This window comes from Scyliorhinus torazame, chromosome 5, assembly GCF_047496885.1.
Source record: "Scyliorhinus torazame isolate Kashiwa2021f chromosome 5, sScyTor2.1, whole genome shotgun sequence".
Taxonomy (NCBI): domain Eukaryota; kingdom Metazoa; phylum Chordata; class Chondrichthyes; order Carcharhiniformes; family Scyliorhinidae; genus Scyliorhinus; species Scyliorhinus torazame.
The window spans coordinates 319,575,934-319,591,816 of record NC_092711.1 but is presented as its reverse complement, the minus strand read 5'-3'; the positions used below and the strand labels follow the sequence as shown (position 1 = coordinate 319,591,816).

At 47.1% G+C, this 15,883-nt stretch overlaps 1 protein-coding gene across 2 annotated transcripts in view; it reads right to left on the bottom strand.

Moving 5' to 3' along the window:
* LOC140421311 (proto-oncogene DBL-like) overlaps positions 1–15,883 on the bottom strand; it is a 261,868-nt gene that overhangs the window by 244,644 nt on the left and 1,341 nt on the right. The window lies entirely within an intron of this gene.

The following is a 15,883-nucleotide window of genomic DNA, read 5'->3' as shown; positions in this document are numbered from 1 at the left end:
CTCTGTCCGAAATGGTTTACCCTGAATCCTCAGGCTGTGACCCCTGGTTCTGGACACACCCATCATTGGTAACATCTTCCCTGCATCTACCCTGTCTAGTCCTGTTAGAATTTGAAAAGTCTCAATGAGATCCCCCCCTCATTCTTCTGAACTCCAGCGAGAATCACAACCTTAAGACCATAACACATAGGAGCGGAGGTAAGGCCATTCGGCCCATCGAGTCCACTCCACCATCCAATCATGGCTGATTTCACCTCCATTTACCCGCTCTCTCTCCATAGCCCTTAATTCCTCGAGAAATCAAGAATTTATCAACTTCTGTCTTAAAGACACTCAACGTCCCGGCCTCCACCGCCCTCTGTGGCAATGAATTCCACAGACCCACCACTCTCTGGCTGAAGAAATTTCTCATCTCTGTTCTAAAGTGACTCCCTTTTATTCTAAGGCTGTGCCCCGGGTCCTAGTATCCCCTGCTAATGGAAACAACTTCCCTACGTCCACCTTATCTAAGCCATTCATTATCTTGTAAGTTTCTATTAGATCTCCCCTCAACCTCCTAAACTTCAATGAATATAATCCCAGGATCCTCAGATGTTCATCGTATGTTAGGCCTACCATTCCTGGGATCATCCGTGTGAATCTCCGCTGGACCCACTCCAGTGCCAGTAAGGGCAGCACGGTCGCATTGTGGATAGCACAATTGCTTCACAGCTCCAGGGTCCCAGGTTCGATTCCGGCTTGGGTCACTGTGCGGAGTTTGCACATCTTCCCCGTGTGTGCTTGGGTTTCTTCCGGGTGCTCCGGTTTCCTCCCACAATCCAAAGATGTGCAGGTTAGGTGGATTGGCCATGATAAATTGCCCTTAGTGTCCAAAATTGCCCTTAGTGTTGGGTGGGGTTACTGGGTTATGGGGATAGGGTGGAGGTGTTGACCTTGGGTAGGGTGCTCTTTCCAAGAGCTGGTGCAGACTCGATGGGCCAAATGGCCTCCTTCTGCACTGTAAATTCTATGATAATCTATGATGTCCTTCCTGAGGTGTGGGGCCCAAAATTGCTCACAGTATTCTAAATGGGGCCTAACTAATGCTTTATAAAGCTTCAGAAGTACATCCCTGCTTTTATATTCCAAGCCTCTTGAGATAAATGACAACATTGCATTTGCTTTCTTAATTACGGACTCAACCTGCAAGTTTACCTTTAGAGAATCCTGGACTAGGACTCCCAAGTCCCTTTGCACTTCAGCATTATGAATTTTGTCACCGTTTAGAAAATAGTCCATGCCTCTATTCTTTTTTCCAAAGTGCAAGACCTCGCACTTGCCCACGTTGAATTTCATCAGCCATTTCTTGGACCACTCTCCTAAACTGTCTAAATTTTTCTGCAGCCTCCCCACCTCCTCCATACTACCTGCCCTTCCACCTATCTTTGTATCATCGGCAAACTTAGCCAGAATGCCCACAGTCCCGTCATCTAGATCGTTAATATATAAAGAGAACAGCGGTGGCCCCAACACTGAACCCTGCGGGACACCACTCGTCACCGGTTGCCATTCCGAAAAAGAACCTTTTATCCCAACTCTCTGCCTTCTGCCTGACAGCCAATCGTCAATCCATGTTAGTACCTTGCCTCGAATACCATGGGCCCTTATTTTACTCAGCAGTCTCCCGTGAGGCACCTTATCAAAGGCCTTTTGGAAGTCAAGATAGATAACATCCATTGGCTCTCCTTGGTCTAACCTATTTGTTATCTCTTCAAAGAACTCTAACAGGTTTGTCAGGCACGACCACCCCTTACTAAATCCATGCTTACTTGTCCTAATCCGACCCTGCACTTCCAAAAATTTAGAAATCTCATCCTTAACAATGGATTCTAGAATCTTGCCAACAACCGAGGTTAGGCTAATTGGCCTATAATTTTCCATCTTTTTCCTTGTTCCCTTCTTGAACAGAGGGGGTTACAACAGCGATTTTCCAATCCTCTGGGACTTTCCCTGACTCCAGTGACTTTTGAAAGATCATAACTAACGCCTCCACTATTTCTTCAGCTATCTCCTTTAGAACTCTAGGATGTAGCCCATCTGGGCTCGGAGATTTATCAATTTTTAGACCTCTTAGTTTCTCTAGCACTTTCTCCTTTGTGATGGCTACCATATTCAACTCTGCCCCCTGACTCTCCGGAATTGTTGGGATATTACTCATGTCTTCTACTGTGAAGACTGACGCAAAGTACTTATTTAGTTCCTCAGCTATATCCTTGTCTCCCATCACTAGATTACCAGCGTCATTTTGGAGCGGCCCAATGTCTACTTTTGCCTCCCGTTTGTTTTTAATGTATTTAAAGAAACTTTTACTATCATTCCTAATGTTACTGGCTAGCCTACCTTCATAATTGATCCTCTCTTTCCTTATTTCTCTCTCTGTTATCCTCTGTTTGTTTTTGTAGCCTTCCCAATCTTCTGACTTCCCACTACTCTTTGCCACATTATAGGCTTTCTCTTTTGCTTTGATGCATTCCCTAACTTCCTTTGTCAGCCATGGCTGCCTAATCCCCCCTCTGATAACCTTTCTTTTCTTTCGGATGAACCTCTGTACTGTGTCCTCAATTATTCCCAGAAACTCCTGCCATTGCTGTTCTACTGTCTTTCCCACTAGGCTCTGCTCCCAGTCGATTTTCGTCAGTTCCTCCCTCATGCCCCTGTAGTTACCTTTATTTAACTGTAACACCTTTACATCTGATTCTACCTTCTTTCTTTCAAATTGGAGATTGAATTCTACCATATTATGATCACTGCCTCCTAAGTGTTCCCTTACTTTAAGATCTTTAATCAAGTCTGGCTCATTACATAACACTAAGTCCAGAATGGCCTGTTCCCTCGTGGGCTCCATCACAAGCTGTTCCAAAAAGCCCTCCTGTAAACATTCAATGAATTCCCTTTCCTTGGGTCCACTGGCAGCATTATTTACCCAGTCCACCTGCATATTGAAGTCCCCCATGATCACTGTGACCTTGCCTTTCTGACATGCACTTTCTATTTCTTGGTGCATTTTGTGCCCCCGGTCCTGACCACTGTTAGGAGGCCTGTACATAACTCCCATTATGTTTTTTTTGCCTTTGTGGTTCCTCAACTCTACCCACACAGACTCCACATCATCTGACCCTATGTCGTTTAGTGCTATTGATTTAATTTCATTCCTAACGAACAAGGCAACCCCGCCCCCTCTGCCTTCCTCCCTGTCTTTTCGATAGGTTGTGAAGCCCTGGATGTTTAAATGCCAGTCCTGAACCCCCTGCAACCACGTCTCTGTGATGCCTACCACATCATACCTGCCAGTCACAATCTGGGCCACAAGCTCATCTACCTTGTTCCGTACACTGCGCGCATTTAAATATAGCACCTTTAATTCTCTATTGACCGTCCCTTTTTGTTTTCTTAGTGTGGTGGACCTTGGTTTACTGAGCCTTTCCATACACTGTGTCATATTTTGTGAGATGGGGACTATCGTAACCTCTCCTGAGTTTTGTCTTTTTGTATTCCTAAGCAGCTACGCTTCCCACTGATTACTTCACCTCTTGGTTCCCTGACTTTCCCTTCCCCCCCCAGTCAATCTCTCCTCATATGACAGTCCCGCCATCCCTGGAATCAGTCTGGTAAACCCTCGCTGCACTCCCTCGAGAGCAAGAACATCCTTCCTCAGAGAAGGAGACCAAAACTGCACACAATACTCCAAGTGTGGAATTACTGTTGGCGATGACACAGCCAGTCAATTATTTTGTGCAGTCTTAGCCGGTGGGTTAGGGTTAGAGTTAGGGCCAAGTGGAGCTCCTGCTCTCTCTCTCTAACAAGCTTGGACTCTGTTCACTCATTCCACTTTGTCACCATTCTGCAGCAGACAGGGATTTCTTGAAGAAAGAATTTGACTCCATAGCAGCACCTCCGGGAACATAAAGCCCAGGAACAGCTTCAAACCATCTCAGCACCAAAAGCAAGACAACTGGATTCCGCCTAAAGGCAGCAGATACTCCAAACAAAGACCGGTGAACTTTGCATTTCTTCTAGACTATAATTTGACCATTTCCATCCTCTCCCCTGTAACCTGTATGTGTGTTTGTTGTGTACGTGTCCCGGAGTCAGAGTGTACTTTTATTATTTTTACCATGGTCTGTTTTAGCAAAATAAAACATGTTGAACTCAAAAAAGCCTGTCCTACTATCTATCTTATGATCACAGCATTTAAATAGATAAATGCAGACTCAATTGGCAAAGAAACCCTAACCCACAACATAAAATATGTTGCAGTCAAACAATGAGAGGGAGAAGAGAGGTGTCACTACTCCACCTCACAGGTTGTAGCAGTTCATTCAATCTCTTCAGCACCATATTTGGTACTTTTTCTGTCTAATTGATCATAAGACCATAAGACGCAGAAGCAGAAGTAGGCCATTCGGCCCATCGAGTCTGCTCCGCGATTCAATGAGACCATGACTGATATGATAATCGTCAGCAACACATTCCCGTTTTATCCCCATGACCCTTGATTCCCTTACCAATTAAAAATCTGTATCTCAGCTTTGAATATACCTAACGACCCGGCCTCTACGGTAAAGAATTCCACAGATTCACTACCCTCCGAGAGAGGAAATTCCTCCTCATCTGTGTCTGAAGTGGACGACTCCTTACTCCAAGATTACACCCTCTGGTCCTGGACTCTCCCACATGAGGAAACATCCTCTCACCATCGACCACGTCAAGCCCCTGAGAATCCGATATGTCTCAATAAGGTCACCTCTCATTCTTATATAAACTCCAATGAGCACAGGCCCAAGCTACTCAACCTCTCCTCATTCTGGGCAGCACGGTAGCATTGTGGATAGCACAGTTGCTTCACAGCTCCAGGGTCCCAGGTTCGATCCCGGCTTGGGTCACTGAATGTGCGGAGTCTGCACATCCTCCCAGTGTGTGCGTGGGTTTCCACCGGGTGCTCCGGTTTCCTCCCACAATCCAAAGATGTGCAGGTTAGGTGGATTGGCCATGATAAATTGCCCTTAGTGTCCAAAATTGCCCTTGGGTGGGGTTACTGGGTTCTGGGGATAGGGTGGAGGTGTTGACCTTGGGTAGGGTGCTCTTTCCAAGAGCCGGTGCAGACTCGATGGGCCGAATGGCCTCCTTCTGCACTGTAAGTTCTCTGAATTCATTAGAAAATCGCTCAGTACTCGGGATCAACCAAGTGAACCTTCTCTGGACGGCCTCCATTGCCAGCATATCTTTCCTTAGATAAGGGGTCCAAAGCTGTTCACAGTATTCCATTCTCATCGCAACCAGCGTTTCAAAGTGATTTAGTACGTTGGTCTCCTCTTTCCGTGAGACCCAAATATCTCATCCAAACAAAACAACTCTCCAAATCAAGTCAATGAATCTGTACCCAGAGATAAAGCAATCTGCATTGTTCAGAATACCACAGAACAGGCTTGTTAGCAATATGAGAGCTGATGGGATTAGAAGAGCAGTGCATTGTGGTCCCAAAGCTGGCTAAGGGACAGAAAACAGAGAAGTGATGAATCGTCGCTCTACAAACTAGAGGGAAGTGTACAGCGGTGCTCCCCAAGGGAGTATGAACAGGTGAAAAGGGCAGACAAATGGGAGATCAAATTTAAATGCAGAGCAGTGTAATTTGACACATCTCAGTGGAAGGAATTGAACAATATAATTTTCAAGGGGGTGCAGGAACAGCGAGGCCTGATGGTGGGCGTACCCAGGTGTCGGCAGTAGTGGGACAAGGTGAGAAGGCTGTAAAAAAAAAGCATGGGCTGGATTCTCCATTCCGGAGGCTAAGTGCCGGCGACAACGGAGAATCCATGGTGTTCCACGACAGGGAAATCGGCGCTCCGGTGCCGCATAGAACACCGCAGATCGCGCAGAGAACGGCCGAGAATGGCCGGGTCCTGGGCCGGGCATGTGCAGGGCTGACAAGCTGCAGCCACGCCACCTACACCCCCACCGGCCACGCCGGGAAACATCGCACTGGCCGCGATGCAGCACATACCTGCCCACCCCGATCCCACAGCCCGCCCCCTGGCCGTAGCAGAAGCCACCCCCCGGGCAGTGGCACGGATCTTGGCCGAGTGTGGCGGCATTGGAAACGGTCAGCAGCCGGCACGACGGGCTCATGGCCGCTGGGATCACACGTGGCCCGTGCCGTCGGGAACTCGGCCCATCGGAGGCGGAGCATCGCGAGTGAGCTGGCCAATGATGTGCCGACGGCGTTGTGGTTGCGCGCGATGCACGTCCCGATGACGCGGATTTGGAGGGGGCGGAGCATCGCAAACCGGTGTCAAACCGGCGCCTGCGCCGATTCTGGCGTGGGAAGCCATTCTCCGCCCGATCGCCGTTCCCGATTTCGGAGTCGGGCTCCGGAGAATCCTGCCCCATATTCTTGACTTCGTACATTAAAGAAAACAGTGCAAACAAGTTCTGTCAAACCTTTAGAAAGCACTGGGGGAGGCAGTGGTACTGTCACTGGATTAGTAATCCAGAGACCCAGGGTATTGCTCTGGGCACCTGGTTCAAATTCCACCACAGCAGATGGTGGAATTAAATGTCTCCAGGAAACCATTGGCGATTGGTGTAAACATCCACCTGGTTCACTCAGGGACGGGAATCTGCCAGTCTGGCCGACCGACATGTGACTCAAGATCCACGGCAATGTAGTCAACCCTGAACTGCCCTCTGAAATGGCTGAGCAAGCCACTCAGTTGTAGGGCAATTGGGGATGGACAGTAAATGCCCAGCCAGCGACACCCACAGTCCACAAATGAATTATTTGAAAAAATTAGTCCTCAGCTGGAACAGCATGCCTGGATCCCAGATCACATTTTCGGAAGTGTTTCCAGTCCTTGGAGAGCACGCGGAGGAAATTTCCAAGAATGGTTTCCGTGACGAGGGGCTCCGGAGACGAGAGAAGCTGGGATTGTTCTCCTTAAAGCAGAGAGGGTCTATAACCAGAACACACACATCCCCGGCAATTGGCAAAAGACAGATAGGCAAGATGTGGAATCATTGTTTAATGCAGTGAGCAGTATGCTGGCTGAAAGGGCGATGGAAACAGGTCCAACAGTGACTTTCAAAAGGGAGTTGGATAAATATTTGAGAGAAATTGCAATGCTGTGAGTAAAGAGCAGGGGCTGAGTGGGACTAGCTCAGTGAGCAGCATAGACACAATGCCATGCACAGTTTTCTGCGATGTTGTACCAGTCTACCATTATTTGACGAAACTTGTTGTCGACAGTCTCAAAAAGAAAAATAACCTGCAGTAAATAATATGCCAAAGAACGGTCTTCCATCGCAACTTTTCAGGAATTATTTCACTGTACTAGCAATTTTCTAATGGCATTGCTTAAGGCGTGTGTTGTTTTATTAAGACAGGAAACTGCATCACATCCTGATGTGTTGCTAATGTGCCAGTGGCACTTTAAGCCCTCAAGATTTAATTGCTGCGTCTTTGTGAAGATCAGTTTGGGGAAATTCCTCTGAGGCACATCCTGAAGTCAATCTGAAGACGAAGGAATCCAACGTAAAATGACTTTTTTATTTTTGAAAAACCTTAATTTTAAAGTATGATTCGATGCATGAAATATTGACCGTTCTATTTGTTTGCAACACTTTCGGTCCGAGAACATTGTGCAGACTGAATCTCAAAAGATTATTAGACTGACTTTGTGCACGACTTAACAAATTATTGATATGCCCTTGCATTCCCCAACCTAGAGCAAAATGTTCTCTCTAGTTCTCAGGATGCCTTGGATGACAGATTAAATCTGCTTCCCATTTATGCTGAATAGAATTACATTGAATGCAGAGCACAGAACTGGCCATTCAGCCCATCCGCTCTGTGCTGGGGTACCTTCAGCTTTTCAGCACCTTTCCCAGGTAGATTCATTGCCCTGTTTGTGAAGTATTCTGGAGCAGTTACTTTGCACCAGGTCCCTCTCACCTCACTGAACACTGCATTACATTTTTCACAGTTTTATTCCAGTGTCCACCTTGAGACTAATTCCAGCATGAAACTGGCAAATCTCTGCCATCGACCCCAACCTGTTTTTATCACTTTCCTCAACCTCCCGTTTTCCAGCTTTCACAGTTCCTATCTCAGCATGAACAGACTTAGACAACTTCCCATGTATTGAACTTCCAATGAAATGTCATCACAGCCCGGGTATGGCAACTGCTCGGCCCAGGACCGCAAGAAACTTCAGAGAGTCGTGAACACCGCCCAGTCCATCACACGAACCCGCCTCCCATCCACTGACTCCATCTACACCTCCCGCTGCCTGGGGAAAGCGGGCAGCATAATCAAAGACCCCTCCCACCCGGCTTACTCACTCTTCCAACTTCTTCCATCGGGCAGGAGATACAGAAGTCTGAGAACACGCACGAACAGACTCAAAAACAGCTTCTTCCCCATTGTCACCAGACTAAACAACCCTCTTATGGACTGACCTGATTAATACTGCACCCCTGTATGCTTTACCCGATGCTGGTGTCTATGTGTTTACATTGTGGACCATGTGTTTCCCTATTATGTATTTTCTTTTCATGTACTAAATTGTCTGTTTGAGCTGCTCGCAGAAAAATACTTTTCACTGTACCTCAGTACATGTGACAATAAACAAATCCAATCCAATCCAATCCATGTCCAGAAACACAAATCACAACCTTATGTCCCTTCCCCTGCTTATCTTTCCCAGAACAGCTTGCTAACCTGAAGCAAGAGGCTATAGATTGATGGTCGTCACTCGCCAGCCAGTGTCGCTGGCCAAGAGTCGCTCATGTTCTTATCGTTTATCAGAGGCACGTCAGGAGGATTTACAGGTTGACAGTCAACCTTCTGGGCCACATAATGAACACAGCTTCCGTAATCACCAAGTCCTCGAGTGGGGCCCAATCCTGGAGTTTATAAGTCAGACGTAGGGTCACCACCGAGCAATGTGCAATATTCAATTCTCTCCTGGTGTCTTATGATAACACTACTATCCTGTAAATTTATAAAATACTAGATGCTGCAAAGCCAAATTTAAAAAAAATATAATGCTGGAAATACTCTGCATGTCGAGCATCATCTGTGCCTGGATATTTCCTATATCATCTGCTTTAATTTGCGTTGTAAATTCGACACCTTTATATTCCGACAGTGAAGGAATCTACCTTTTTACAGTTTGGCTGCCCAACCCAGTCACGGAGTTAGTGTTAATCCCATCCCAGTTGGGTATCTCCACCATTTATCTCCAGCTTGGCACTTCGGTTGTGTGTAGCTAATTCAATTACAAATGTTGCAACTGGTTCCCCTGACGCACAGACCATCGAAACTGATGTGTGGATGGTCATTGAACGGGAGTAACTTTCACTGCAGTTAAAAAAAAGCCTTGACGCTTTGAATGAACTGTGCACATTCCCGCAGCGGGAGATTACATTCTCAGATCCTGTTCGAGAGTTAAACAAAACTGGACAGAATGTCCATTCCCTCCAAGTCGCGACTCAATGACCTTCTGAATAGCAGAGCAACGTCGGCACAAAAAAGCTCAATTAATTTGGAGGATTTAGTGGCAGGTACAACTGGGATAGACAGCATACCTGTTGCATGCCTCACACCATTTTTCATTCTTGGCTTCAATGTTAAAGTGAATCAATGGGGGTGTGTAACAGGCCATCAAGCCAATAATAATAATCTTTATTATTGTCACAAGTAGGCTTACATTAACACTGCAATGGAGTTACTGTGAAAAGCCCCTAGTCGTCACACTCCGCCGCCTGTTCGGGTACACAGAGGGAGAATTCAGAATGTCCAATTCAGCTAACAAGCACGTCTTTCGGGACTTGTGGGAGGAAACCGGAGCACCTGGAGGAAACCCACGCAGACAAGGGGAGAACGTGCAGACTCCGCACAGATCGTGACCCAAACCGGGAATCGAACCTGGGACCCTGGAGCCGTGAAGTGACAGTGCTAACCGCTGTGGGACCGTGCCCCCCTATCTCCCATTCACACCCCTGCCAACATTATAAGCAATGTCCTTAATTTCTAATCTGGATACTAATTAGTAAAAATTACAAACTATTAAATTGCACAGGATATGTTTACTCAGCAAAACCGAGTATCGGGGAAGACCAGACATGGCTGACAGGATATTTCTGGCACAATGTGCTTGGACAACCAACATTTAGTCACGATAAACTCATTGGATATCTCATGACAAAAGATACAATTCACCTACAATTACACATATTTATTTGTGGGGTGTGGGCGTCGCTGGCGGGTCAGCATTTGTTGCCCATCCCTAATTGCTCATCGAGAAGGTGGTGGTGAGCTGCCTTCTTGAACCGCTGGCGAAGGTACTGCTGCAGCGCAGTTAGATGTAACAATACCCTGAATCATTTTAAATAACTAAGTGGAATTACACATGAACAAGTAGGATAGTAAAGTAATAATAATCTTTATTAGTGTCACAAGTAGGCTTACATTAACACTGCAATTAAGTTACTGGGATCAGATGTTGTCTTCAGGTGTGGTTGGCTGAGAAAGTGGAGGCTAATTGGCCCAACACTTGCTGATGTAACTAAGTGCCCAGTTTAAAGTCACACATTTTGTCCATACTAGTGTCCATATTTATAATGGAGACTGTTTACATTAACCTGTCACGTAATCCTGCAAAGATATTTCTACTTCAGGTTCATTTTAACTACATGATGCTTCAGTGGAAATATTTCCAACCTGTGCATTTTTCAGAGTTAGTTATTTATTGTTGAGAGTTTAGAAAAAGGGAACTGTTCAAATTTATCGGAGTCGGAATGAACTTTAGTGTTCCAATATACCATCAAGCTACAGTTAGAGAAGAGAGTTTAACGCCAATGCATTGAAAATTCAGAAGCTGGACAGCATGCTGGCACAGTGGTTAGCACTACTGCCTCAAGGCGCCGAGGTCCCAGGTTCGATCCCAGCCCCGGGTCACTGTCCGTGTGGAGTTTGCACATTCTCCCCGTGTTTGCGTGGGTCTCACCCCCACAACCCAAAGATGTGCAGGGTAGGTGGATTGGCCACGCTAAATTACCCCTTAATTGTAAAATAAATGATTGGGTACAGATTTAAAAAAAAGAGAATTCAGAAGCTCTGTGGCATGCTGCTGCCTCACAGCGCCAGGGACTCGGGTTCAATTCTGGCGTCGGGTGACTTTCTGGGTTTCCTCCGGGTGCTCCAGTTTCCTTCCACAGTCCAAAGATGTGCAGGTTAGTTGGATTGACTGTGATCAGTGCACAGGGGAGTGGCCGAGGTAAAGTGCTCTTTTGGAGGGTTGGTGCAGACACGATGGGCCGAATGGCCTCCTTCTGCACTGCCTGGATTCTATGGAATTGAAATCTAGAAGACTGGAAGGGGAAGAGGGTCCAAACCTGACCTACAGATCCCGCATGGGTTTACACATGGATTGACTCTTTTGTGGTGGGTGGGCCTCTCCTCCCTTGGGGGAAGTGGGCGGGGTATTCGATGATTGTAATTTCGAATCATGCTCCATATTTTGCCCTGAGTTTTGTGTGTACATCGGAACAAGATGGTACCGTTATCAGCAGGGTGTTCAGTAGAGCTCCCAATTTGAAAGTGATTTCTTGGTGTTGACAGTTATCAGTGTGAAGAAACAGATGGCTTTAATTTGGACAATGTTACACTTCTGATTGGTGCATTGCTAACACTCTGCCAGCTGTAACTCAGGAGGGTAGCATTCTCACTTATGACTCGTGAATAATGTATGTTCAAACCCACTCCAGAGACCCGAGCACAAATTCAAGGCTGACACGCCGATATCAGTACTGAGGGAATGCTACACTCTCAAGAGATGCTGGACTGGATTCTCCGATTTTGCAGCTAAATGCCGACGCCGGATTGGGAACAGTGACCTTTTACGACGCCAAAATTGGCATCGAACCCTTACCAATTCTGGGACCGGTGAGGGGCTAGCAGCGGTGTCGGGTAAAACTCCCGGTTCCTGCACCATAAACGGCTGGAGATTGGCCGGGTTCGTGACCGCATGCGTACGATGGCGACCTGCGGCGGTCGTGCTGTGGAACATGGCGCCGGCCGTGCGCGGACTCGACCTGCCAAATATGGCCCCACAGACCACCCCCCAACAGTCCCCCAACTCTCTCGGAAGCCCTCCCCGGCCAGCGGCATGGCTCCCAGCCAAGTGTAGCAGCGCTGGACACAGTTCGCGGTCGCCACGCTGGATTCCCGACCACTCAGACCACACGTCAACCATGCGGTCGGGAACTTGGCCCATCGGGGGCGGAGCATCGGGCGAGGGCCTTCCGATGATGCGTCAATGCTGTTCCAATGGCGTGCGGCGCGCGACGTGATGTCGCCGGTTTCAAGGGGCGGAGACGCCATGTTTACTTACTTTTAATGCGGAAGGGGGAGCCTGCTTGGTCCGCGCGATCTCACTCTAATCGGGTTCACAGGAGGAGAGGGCAATGCGAAAATAATAATATAATAACCTTTACAAGGGCCACACGTCGGCTTACATTAACACTGCAATGAAGTTACTGCGAAAATCCCCGAGTCGTCACACTCCGGCGCCTGTTCGGGTACATAGAGGGAGAATTCAGATTGTCCAAATTACCTAACAGCACATCTTTCGGGACTTGTGGGAGGAAACCGGAGCGCCTGGTGTAAGTTCAGCCAGTTCCTTGGTGCCATCTTCACCTTTGTGAGAACGGAAAATCCAACCTCGCACATGTAGGTCGTCATGAAGGGCAATAGCAACACTATGTGTGTTTTACTCAGCAGTGGATACTCCTGGGAGATGCTACTCCAGAATGCTGACAGCCTCATGGGCCTTGGACGTGTGTTTAATGCGCTATCACAGGTCAGGTGCAGTAGCGTAGACTTTACATTTGGAGTCAGCTGACTCTGGGGTCTCAACCTCGAAAGGAATTTTTCACCCACCACTTCTGAAACTTCTCAACTTCTGGCTGAGGAACTAAATTGGTACTTTGCTTCTGTCTTCACAAAGGCAGACAAGAATGATGTACCAGAAGTTCTGAGAAACACAAGGAGCTGAAGGAAATTAGTATTAGTAAAGAAATGGTTTTGGGGAAGTTAACCAGAGTTGACCAGGGTGTGGTTTATTTACACTGTCAGAAGGCTTTTGACAAGGGCTCACATAGCAGATTACGATGTAAAGTTAAAGCACATGGGATTGTGGGTAGTGATTTGAGATGGATAAAAAGCTGGTTAGCAGACAGGAAGCAAAAATGTGGAATAAATGGGTCTTTTCCCGATTGGCACAGTGACTAGTGGGGTATTTCAGGGATCTGTGCTAGGACCCCAATTGTTCACATTATATATTAATGATTTGGATGATGGAACAAAATGTATTTTCTCCAAATTTACAGATGTTACAAAGTTGGGTGGGAGGGTGCAGAGATGCTTCAGCGAGATTTGGACAGGCTGAGTGAGTGGGCATTTGCGTGGCAGATGTAGTATAATGTGGATAAATGGGAGGTTAACCGCTTCAGTGGCAATAATAATAATCTTTATTGGTATCACAAGTAGCTTACATTAAAACTGCAATGATGTTACTGTGAAAATCCCCTAGTCGCCACATTCCGGCGCCTGTTCAGGTGCACAGAGGGAGAATTCAAAATGTCCAATTCACCTAACAAGCACATCTTTCGGGACTTGTGGGAGGAAACTGGAGCACCTGGAGGAAACCCATGCAGAGATGGGGAGAACCTGCAGACTCCGTACAGACAGTGACACAAGCCGGGAATCAAACCTGGGACCCTGGCGCTATGAAGCAACAGTGTTAACCACTGTGCTACCGTGCCACTATGGGGAATGGGCAGGAAAGTGGAGTTGAAATCCAAGGCCAGCATGATTGTACTGAATGGCAAAGCAGATTCAACAGCCCATTTGTCTCCTCCAGCTCCTATTGTTTCTGTGTTCCTGTTAATGGAGGACTAAAAGGAAAAGTGGGAAGGGACTTGGAGAGGGAATTTCAGGATTTAGGGCTTTGACAGCTGAAAGCACAGTCGTCAACAAAAGAGATGAAAATCGAAGATACTCAAGAAGCCAGAATTGGACGAACACAAATGCCTGAGGGTTTGAGCTGGACGAGATTAGCGATAGGGAATGGAGGGATGAGAGAACAAGGATGATCATTTTAAAATAGGAAGGCAGATTATTATTTGAATGGGTGTAAATTGAGAGGCGGATACCCAGCGAGACCTTGGTGTCCTCGTGCATCAGTCACTGAAAGTAAGTGTGCAGGTACAGCTGGCAGTAAAGAAGAGAAATGGTATGTTGGCATTTATAGCGAGAGGATTTGACTATCAGAATCGAGTTATTTTACTGCAATTATATAGGGCATTGGAGAGGTCACACCTGGAGTATTGTGAGCAGTTTTGGTGTCCTTATCTGAGGAAGGATGTTCTTGCTATGGAGGGAGTGCAACGAAGGTTTACCAGGCTGGTTCCTGGGATGGCGGGACTGTCATATGAGGAGAGACTAAGTCGGTTAGGATTATAGTCATTGGAGTGAGAAGAGTGAGAGGGGATCTCATAGAAACTTACAAAATTCTAACAGGATTACAGGGCAGATTCAGAAAGAATGTTCCCGATGGTGGGGAGACCAGAACTAGGGGTCACTGTTTGAGGATAAGGGGTAAACCTTTTAGGACTGAGGTGAGGAGAAATTTCTTCACCCAGAGAGTGGTGAATCTGTGGAATTCACTACGACAGAAAGTAGTTGAAGCCAAAACGTTGTGTAATTTCAAGACAGAATTAGATTTAGCTCTTGGGTCTAATGGGATCAAGGGATATGATGGGGGTGGGGGGGGGGGGGGGGGGGGTAGGGGAAGGTGGGACCATAATAATAATCTTGCATTGACACAATTGACAAAACCAAGCCTCAAGAAATCATCTGTATACTGCTTTGTTCCCGAGTTAAGTTTCTTATTGTAGGTTATTCATCAGAGGCCCTGGAACTAGCACTGTTCTGTCCTTCCCTGCACTCTCCTGAGCAGCTCTCTCCAACAGCTTCCGATGGGAGACCTTGCCAGTAGGTACACTGCCTATTTGTGTCTCTAGCCGTCTGTTACTTGTAAGAAGATTAATCTTCACAGACCTCTTGCCTTACTTGCCAGCAGCTTGAAAATGGAAGAAGCTCTCCTCCCATTTTTTGGTACCACAAGCACGTATATAGAGCGCCTGACGTGTGTAGGTGCAGGGCATGTGACCTGCTCACTGCTGCTGCTTCTGGCCGTAAGACAGCATACAGCTGCATTTCCCGCTCATGTAAAAGGTGACAGGTCGTCATTCTTACTGGCCGTTGGGTGCTTCTCAGGCATCGCAGGAACACCACAACCGATCTCTCCGTGACCCGCCCGCGACCCATCCGTGGGTCACGACCCGCGCTTTGTAAAACCCTGCCTGAACCAACATCACCAAACAGATAATCTGATCACCTGGCTCTTGGTTGTGGGAGTTGCTGTTCACAGATAGGCTGCAGTGTTTCCTACATGATAACAGTTGTGAACTCCGTCCAGTCCATCACACGAACCCGCCTCCCATCCATTGACTCTGTCTACACCTCCCGCTGCCTGGGGAAAGCGGGCAGTATAATCAAAGAACCCTTCCACCCGGCTTACTCACTCTTCCAACTTCTTCCATCGGGCAGGAGATACAAAACTCTGAGAACACGCACTAACAGATTCAAAAACAGTTTCTTCCCTGCTGTTACCAGACTCCTAAAATGACCCTCATATGGACTGAACCGATCTCTCCACACATCTTCTCTACTGGAAGTACTACATTCCTGTATGCTTCACCCGATGCCTGTGTCTATGTA